The sequence below is a fragment of the Daucus carota genome, chromosome 8 (genome assembly GCF_001625215.2).
Source record: "Daucus carota subsp. sativus chromosome 8, DH1 v3.0, whole genome shotgun sequence".
Classification (NCBI taxonomy): domain Eukaryota; kingdom Viridiplantae; phylum Streptophyta; class Magnoliopsida; order Apiales; family Apiaceae; genus Daucus; species Daucus carota.
Window position 1 is genome coordinate 10,660,834 of NC_030388.2, and position 9,421 is coordinate 10,670,254.

The window sequence follows — 9,421 nt, forward strand, 5'->3', positions numbered from 1 at the left end:
TACCTGGTACCTCTGTATCACTAGGGAGATTCCCCTGTGGTCTGCTTAATAAAGCGTTAGCCAACTGACCGACTTGTGTCTCCAAGGCTTTTAAAGTTACTGCCTGACTCTTGTACATGAGTCTTAGCTCTTCCATGTCAGACCTTTCGTTATTTGTTTGCCCATGATTCTGAAATCCCGGAGGGTGATATGGCTGTTTAGGTGCATACTGTTGTGAAGTCCCAGCCTGACTATACTATTTAGGTCCCTGTTGAAATCCTTGTTGAGGCTGATTATAACCCTGATTATTACTCCAGCTGAAATTCGGATGATTTCGGTTGTTAGGGTGGTAAGTAGCTGGAGCAGGCTGTTGACCTCTCTGAAAGTTGCTCACAAATTGTGCTGATTCACTAGAAATGGCACACTGATCAGTAGCATGAGTACCAGCACATAATTCGCAAATAGAGATTGGCTGTTGAATTCCTTGGTGAGCCAAAGAATCGACTTTCATCGTGAGAGCCTTAAGTTGAGCTGCTATAGCTGTAGACGTATCAAGATCAAGAATTCCGGCTACCTTTCCTTGAGTAAGTCTTTGAGTAGGGTTCTGATATTCATTAGCAGCCATCATTTCAATAAGATCATAAGCTTCTTCATAACTCTTAGCCCATAGCGCACCTCCAGAAGCAGCATCAAGCATAGGTCTGGATTGAGGTCCCAGACCATTATAGAAACTGTTTATTTGCATCCAATCCGGCATGCCATGATGGGGACACTTCCTTAGCATCTCCTTATATCGCTCCCAGGCTTCACAGAATGTTTCTCCTGATTGTTGAGAAAATTGAGATAGAGCATTTCGTAGTGCAGCAGTCTTTGCCATGGGGAAGAATTTAGTGAGAAATTTCTGAGCTAGATCTTCCCATGTAGTAATCGAACCAGATGGTAAAGAATGTAACCATCCCTTAGCCTTATCTCTCAGTGAAAATGGGAAAAGCCTTAGCTTCACAGCTTCATCAGAGACATCATTGAATTTGAAAGTGTCACAGATCTCTATAAAATTCCGTATATGCATATTGGGGTCTTCAGTAGGAGAACCCCCATACTGTACCGAGTTCTGGACCATTTGAATAGTTCCTGGTTTGATTTCAAAGGCTTTGGCTGCGATTGCAGGCCTGACGATGCTTGATTGGATATCATCGATCTTTGGCATAGAGAAATCCTTTAATGCCTTACTGTCTGGTTGTGCTTCAGGTTCTGTCATTGTTTCAGAATCAAAAGAAGAAGATGAAGATGAATCAATTGCTTTTCTTTTACGGGTTTGAGAACGTGTTTGCATAAACGCGATCCAAGTACCTGAAATAAAGAAAAGAAGAAAAGTGAGAAGAGAATAGAATCCTAGTCAGTGAATTTTAATGCACACTGATGACAAGTACATAAACTAATTAATTAACACCGAGTCCCCGGCAGCGGCGCCAAAAACTTGTTCGGTGAAATCTACACGCAAGCGCACGTGATCACAAGTAATATATTAAGTTCGATCCCACAGAGACTGGTGAATTAAGAATATGCACCTATGCAACAATGTATGATCAATTATCACTGCTAAGACAATTAACAAGGATTGGTTTCTTTTATACTAATAACTAAATTTACTAATCAAATTCAGAATAGGAAAACACATGGGATTCTAACTTCATTATCGAATTCATCTAGAATTGAAATTACTGATTAACATGCGACTGTTGATCCTAATCAGACAACACGAAAGTAATACCTGCCAACTCTCGTTGCACACATATCATACCAATCAAAATCCGCAATTAAGACAGAAATCTCATGGACACCAACAGAGCTCAGACCCTATATCTCTATAGCGGTAGTGTAAGCAGAGAGGTTTAAATAACAAGTCATCTATCGTGATTACACAGGGTGATAAAAATAGTTCAAGTCTACCACAAATTATGTTTCATTCACATAATCCTATGTTTACATGGCATAGTTCTAAATTCAATCATCCACTCTCGCTTCAGAAAGAATTAACAAACAACTTAGAAGTTAGCTACTCTCCTAAGAAGAATAAGTACGGCTCATGCAAAGAAATCAACGTACGTCACAAAATCAAGTAATGAATATTCGTTACTAGACTACATCGATAAATCCATTAGAATCCCATGAAGGCGGTTAGTTCATAATCGAACTAATCGACATCATGGGTTCTAATGAAAACATGATAGATAAAAGACAAGAATTAAATGGAATAAGAATGCTTGAATTAATAATAAAGATCACACGTTACAGATTTGAAGATCACGATCTCGCTCGAAACTGTCACTTCCTCGCGAAGAACGATCTAATACAAACTGATAATGTGTTTGATTGAATAAACTGAAAACTACTATATTGTTCTCTTCTACTCAAACTACTTCTATGAGGCTAGGGTTTTACACACGAGAAATAAAAATACATTGACCAAGTCAACCGGGCCTCGACCGCTGCGAAAATCCACTAAAAAGCTGTAAAAATCGGCCCGGGGAAGTTCTGCTGGGCGCGGCCGCGCTAACTTAGCGCAGGCGCGCTAGTTGCAGCAGTTAGTAGCGCGGGCGCGCTAACAAGTAGCGCGGGCGCACTACTGTCTGTGATGACAGCCCCGTTTCTTCGTTTCTCGCTCGTTCTCGCGTGCATGTCCTTCCTCGCTTCTAGTACCACTTCCGTAGGTGATCACGGTTGCATTTAGCACATGCAACAAGCCCTTTAAACCCCTAGATAGCTCTAGTGGACGAGTGTGCTCTCGTGAGGATTTGTAGAAGATATACCCACAAAATCCCAAGTCGCGGTGAATCCACAATCCTCTATTCTTGCAAATAATGCACCAAAACCAACCTAAAATGATAGAAAATCACTTCATCACCTCAACTCGTGACCTGCACAGAAAAACACTAAAAACACATCAAAAGACACTAAACACTTAAGTACAACCAACCAATTTAAGCGGAAATGAAGGCCTATAAGTGTGTATAAATACCACTTATCAGAGGGTTTCTGTATATCAAATTCTGTTGGTGTTTCCCTCTCACTCAAAGAAGTTCCAGCAGCCTTAGATGTACCTGCAGAAGAAATCTTCTTAGCCTCTTCTAGAGAGGTCACAGAAGGTGCAATGAAGGTTCGTAAGCCTTCGTCCTCAGTTTCCTCGTCAGATGAATCTGAGTCATTAGAAACAAGTTGCCAACTACTCGAAGGTAGTGAGTCCTTGGTTGGATCCTGAGTTGGAATCTCAGGGTGGGTAGACACAGGGCTCGAAGGATGTGATCCTTGAATAGGCGAAGCACCCTGGTTTCCCACAACTGCCTTTGACGGCGAATGACTTTGTGACAAGTCCTCTATAACTGGCACACTTCCTGAAATGAAGGGCTCAGAAATAGATTGCCGTTCACCTTCGAGAGGTGAAGAGTCCCTTAAAGGATCTGGGAATGTTCCTCCCAGGGGGGTAGACAAGGATGGAGAATTTGGCAATTCATCCAAGTTTCCCCCAGAAGCCTGTGAAGGCATTTGACCCTGAATAGGATCAGAAACAACTGTGTCTATCCCTGACATGGACGACAAAGTGTTAGCAACCGTCAATTCTTCAACTGTGTGTGCAACCTCACTGTGCATTGTAATATCATGTGGCTGAGGTGGTGAAGAAATAGACATATCTGCAGTTGTCTCAGGTTCTATTCTCCTTTCCTGACTAGGAGACAGAGCTGCAGTTTCAGAAACAACCTCCTTTTGTGGTGCACTTAAGGCACTTTCTCCCTCTCTCTCAGAAATAATAAGTGGTTGGCTGAGGGGTAGAGTAGTTTCTGCTTCAGGTGTTTGTGAAGTGGTGCCTTGGTTATGAATTTGGGGGATTTCAAATTCATTGGCACTTGTGAGAAGTGATGAAAGCTGATTGGAATCCAAAAGATTCTGAACCCAATCAGGTGCACTAAATGATAAGTTGTCAGAATCAGAATGGATACCTGACTGTAGCAGTGGATTGTAAGTGTTAGAGAAAAGATCATCAACATCCACCATCACATCATTAGAAGGTGCAGCTGCAGTGGTTTGAACAGGAGTATTCACTTCATCCTCAGAATCAGTAGAATTATCATGTAATGAATCCTCTCCTTCAGATTGAGCATTGTCATCTGAGGATGTCTGTGCATCTTCCACTATCACTTCCTCTTCCATTTGTGAAGTTTGAGTCTCAGGGATATTAGCTTGATGAGATGACTCAGTGACTTCTTCAGCTTGTGTTTCAGGGGCCTCCTCTTCCTGAACCACTGGATCAGCAACATTTTGAATGTGTGGTGGAGGCAAGTTCTGGTTGTTTAAGAATTCTTGCATTGCCTCCGGAAGAACCACATCCTCATTGTTGGTGTAGTTCTGATAGTTTTCCAGCATAGAAATGACCCTGGTAGTCATGAAAGAGCATATAACATTGTCTATATTGGGATAGACAGCTCTTTCAGCAGGAGTCAGCAGTTGATTCAGCACAATCTGGAAGAACCGAGGATAGAGGAGTATATTCCTGTTTTTCCTTAAGGAGTCCTGAAAAGCTCCCATGATTAAGTGTCCCAGATTTATCCTTGTGTTCTGTGCTATTGCAATTCCTATTTCCTGGTTGAAGATAGTAATTCCATGGAACCCTCCAGTCTTTGGTGCAAATACATGAGAAATGGAATTAAAGAAGAAATTCCATTCTCTGGGTAAATGCTTGACGTACATCTTTCCTGGAAGATCACCATTCTCCCTCTGGCAGTGAATAGCAAAGAAAAAGTTTGTCCTTTCAGCCCTATCTGGAACAGCTTCAAAGTTCTCTGTTGGAAGTTGCAGAGCAGTGTTCAGGGTGTTTTCAGTAATTGATAGTGTTCGTCCCTGAATTTGACAAGTAATACCAAGTACCTGTCCTGCATTCACAACAGAAATAGAAGACAAGAAATCTCGTAGAAGAGATTTGTTAAGATAAACAGATTCGGTCATAGCAAATCTAGCATACGAGAATTCAGACATATAACGTACCCAGCGTCGATAATTCGCTTGCGTAATTAAATTATTATTTTCAACAATTGTGAAATTTGTTTTCGGAATCTCAAAATTTGCAGCCATTTTTAATTAAAATTAAAAATGATTATAAATTTCGTTTCACGAATAATAACGAACAAATTTCAACTTATGTCACGAAAATAATTAATTAATAACGCTCCGTAAAACCCTAATTCCAAGAATTTCAGATTTCGATGAAATTAAAGTATGTTGTACTTCTCGAAATTCTAAGGATTATGGGATCGGCTTCGCAAATTTTCGACACTAAAAACTCAGTCAAAACTAGCCTAGAAGTTCTAAAGTCTCGAAAAACCACTTCGAAAAACAACAGTGGATCGTCACAAGATTTATATGAAACTGAAGAGCTTGTAAAGGGGATCCTAAATCTGGTCTCAGAATGTCAAATGGATGGAGTTTTGTTTGAGTTTTAGAGATTAAAAGAATCTCGAGTTCGTGATTTGAATGGCAGTGGTGTTCGTGTATGTATGTTTGTGTGTATGTGAGGATGAAAGAAAAGAAATGGTTTAAGTCCGTGTATATATGCACTCAGTGTACCGAGGCGCGAGTTTTGAAAAGACAAAACTAGCCTCCATAAAGAATACAGAAGACCCTCTTGGCGCAACTAAAGAATTTACCGAAATGCCCTCTATACATAATAGTATAGAGGCGCAAGTTTCAGTGACTTAGAGAAAATCTAAGTCGAGAGAATATATATACATACATAAGAACCAGAGGCGCAACGTTTGACTTTCTGGTCAAATGTTGCGCTTGGTTGAACGAGAGTATGGATGTACACTTGGGACTTAGAAAATAACTCAAGTCACAATAGCCAAGCCAAGAACTGATCCTGGGCGCAAGTTTTGACTTGGTCAAACCTTGCGCTTGGGTTCAGTACAAACATACAGTTCAAATTGTTTATTGAATTATTTTGTTCGAGACAAAATAATTTAATAAATAACTTGAATAAATCACAATTAATCTAAATAAAGTTAAACTAAATTAAAATTAGTCAACCAATATCCAAATTAATTATGCTGCAAGTATTTTAATTAAAATTTAATTAATGAACAACTTAAAATAATTTGAATTGCTTCAAATCCATTAATCAAATATAATTAAAATATGAATTAAATAAACACTGATATTCATTAATTGAATATAAGCACTTAAATAATTCAAGAAAATTAATTCTAAATATCTACCACTTAGCAATTAATCACATAATCACATAAAATCATGCAAGTCATATAAACCATGGCAAATAACTAAAACTAATTATCAGATAAATGTATAAAATACTGGATGCACTTTGTAAATTCATAAGTCCTGAAAATATGTACATTTTAAAACTTGTGAACTTACGAACAAATTGCAGTTATTTCTTATCTAATTAATTAGACATATTTAACATCCCAAGTTCACCAACCAGGCTAGAGAAAGTGGATTCGTCTAGTGGTTTAGTGAAGATGTCTGCAATTTGTTGATCAGTAGGTACAAAGTGTAACTCTACTGTTCCATTCATGACATGCTCGCGAAGGAAATGATACCTGATATCAATATGCTTTGTCCTGGAGTGTTGAACAGGATTGTTGGCAATGGCAATGGCACTCGTGTTATCATACAGAATCGGAATTTTATCCAACATGAGTCCATAATCTTGTAGTTGATTCCTCATCCACAAGATTTGAGCACAGCAACTCCCAGCAGCTATGTATTCAGCTTCAGCTGTAGACGTAGATACCGAGTGTTGCTTCTTGCTGTACCATGACACTAACCTTCGTCCAAGAAACTGACAGCTTCCTGAAGTACTTTTCCTATCAATCTTACATCCTGCAAAGTCAGAATCTGTATAGCCAATCAGATTAAAACCTGTATCTTTAGGGTACCAAATCCCTAGATTGGGGGTTCCCTTAAGATACCTAAAAATACGCTTAACAGCTATAAGATGTGACTCTTTAGGATCAGCCTGGAATCTAGCACATAAACAAGTTACGAACATGATATCTGGTCTACTAGCAGTTAAGTATAAGAGAGAGCCAATCATACGTCGATACTTCGTGATGTCGACTGACTTACCAGATTTGTCCTGATCAAGTTTGACAGCAGTTGGCATAGGAGTTTTGGCAGGAGATGCTTCTTCCATTCCATATTTCTTCAGAAGATCCTTGATGTATTTAGATTGGCAGATAAAAATACCGTCAGGCTTCTGAATGACTTGAAGTCCTAGGAAGAAGGACAATTCTCCCATCATGCTCATCTCATACTTGCTCTGCATTAACTTAGCAAATCTTTCGCACAAAAGATCATTAGTAGAACCAAATATAATGTCATCGACATATACTTGTACAAGAATTATATCATCCTTATGCTTTTTATGGAAAAGAGTTTTATCGATGATACCTCTGGTGAAACCATTTTCAAGTAAGAACTTGGAAAGAGTGTCATACCAGGTTCGAGGGGCTTGCTTCAGGCCATAGAGTGCTTTGATGTGAAAGTATACGAAGTCTTCAAATTCTTTGTCTTCAAACCCAGGGGGTTGTTCAACATAGACTTCCTCTTCCAGATCACCATTCAGGAATGCACTTTTCACATCCATCTGATATACTTTGAAGTTGGAGTGTGCTGCAAATGCTAAGAACATCCTGATTGCTTCAAGCCTAGCAACTGGAGCATAGGTTTCATCATAATCAATTCCTTCTTCTTGTGAATAACCCTTTGCAACCAGTCTTGCCTTATTCCTCGTAACAATACCATCTTCATCCAGTTTGTTTCTAAAAACCCATCTAGTGCCAACTATAGATTTTCCTTTAGGTCTTGGCACCAGCTTCCAAACTTTCTGCCTTTCGAATTGATTGAGTTCTTCCTGCATTGCAGATACCCAATCTGGATCACTTAGAGCCTCTTCAACTTTCTTTGGTTCTATCTGAGACAAGAATCCAGCAAAGTTGCATTCATTCGTAGTTGCTATTCTAGTCTGCACTCCTGTGTCTGGATCACCAATGATTTGTTCAACAGGATGGTCTCTACTCCATACCCTTTGTCTTGGCAGATTCAATCTTGATGATTCACCAAAATCATAGTTGTGTTGAGTGTGATGACTAGTGGATGCACTTTGACTTACTCCCCCTGAGCTGATGTAGATTCTATTTGATGATCCTCCACTTTGACCACTGTGACCATGATGATCATTTGTATTGTTACCAATACTTCCTCCAGATGGTTCAGGATCAGCATTTCCTTCATTTGTATTAGGTTCCCTTATATCAGCTTCAGGTTGATCTTCTCCTAAATAGATGTCTTCTAAATTCTCAAACTCCAGAGAATCAGATTCATTTTCCTTTTGGAGACTTGGGAGTTTGGTATCATCAAATCTTACATTGATGCTTTCAATCAGCTTGTCGTCATTAATCAGATAAACCCTGTAGGCCTTAGATTCCAAAGAATAACCCAGAAATATGCCTTCTTCAGCTTTGGCATCAAACTTTCCCAAATGCTCTTCTTTTAACACAAAGCATTTTGCACCAAACACATGAAAGTAACTCAGTGATGGTTTTCTGTTGGCCATTACTTCATAAGGAGTCTTATCCAAATCCTTGTTAATCAGGGTACGATTTTGAGTGTAGCAAGCAGTGCTTACAGCTTCAGCCCAGAAATAGATTGGAAGTCTTGATTGACTAATCATAGTCCTTGCTGCTTCAATCAAGGTTCTGTTCTTCCTTTCTACGACACCATTTTGTTGTGGAGTCCTTGGAGCTGAATATTGACGAGAGATGCCCTTATCAGTACAGAAGTCATTAAGAACAGCATTACGAAATTCTGTTCCATTATCTGATCTGATTGCCCTTACTGGCAGATTTGCTTCCTTTTCAATCTTCTTGATATGATCAATGATGACGAGTGCTGCTTCATCCTTTGAATGTAAGAATAATACCCATGTGTATTTTGAGTAGTCATCGACGATCACAAGAGCATATCTTTTCCTTGATATAGAAGGAATGTTGACTGGTCCAAACAGATCCATATGAATCAGTTGAAGGGGTGAACCAATATCAGTCATGCCTTTGCTCCTGTGTGATGCTTTCTTTGACTTCCCTTTTTCACATGCATCACAGAGTCCTTCTTGACAGAATTCTTTCTGTGGCAATCCTCTCACAAGTTCCCTTTTGACTAAAGAGTTCATAGTCTTAAAGTTCAAGTGTGAGAGCTTCCGATGCCATAACCAACTATCATCAGCAGAGGCCTTGGTGTAGAAACACTTGACCTCCCCCTTACTTGCTGAGTCTATGTCGGCTATAAACAAGCTTGATTTTCTTACACCACGGAGTGTAAGATCCTTGTTCTTCCGGTTCTGGATTAAGCAGACTTCCTTCTGAAAGATTAC

The 9,421-nt window shown here is 39.4% G+C and overlaps 1 non-coding gene across 1 annotated transcript; it reads left to right on the forward strand.

Moving 5' to 3' along the window:
* The first annotated feature begins 734 nt into the window (after window positions 1-734).
* LOC135148569 (small nucleolar RNA R71) lies at window positions 735-841 on the forward strand. The gene has a single exon (XR_010286649.1). It is a non-coding gene; the product is annotated as a small nucleolar RNA R71 (small nucleolar RNA).
* Window positions 842-9,421: the final 8,580 nt, after the last annotated feature.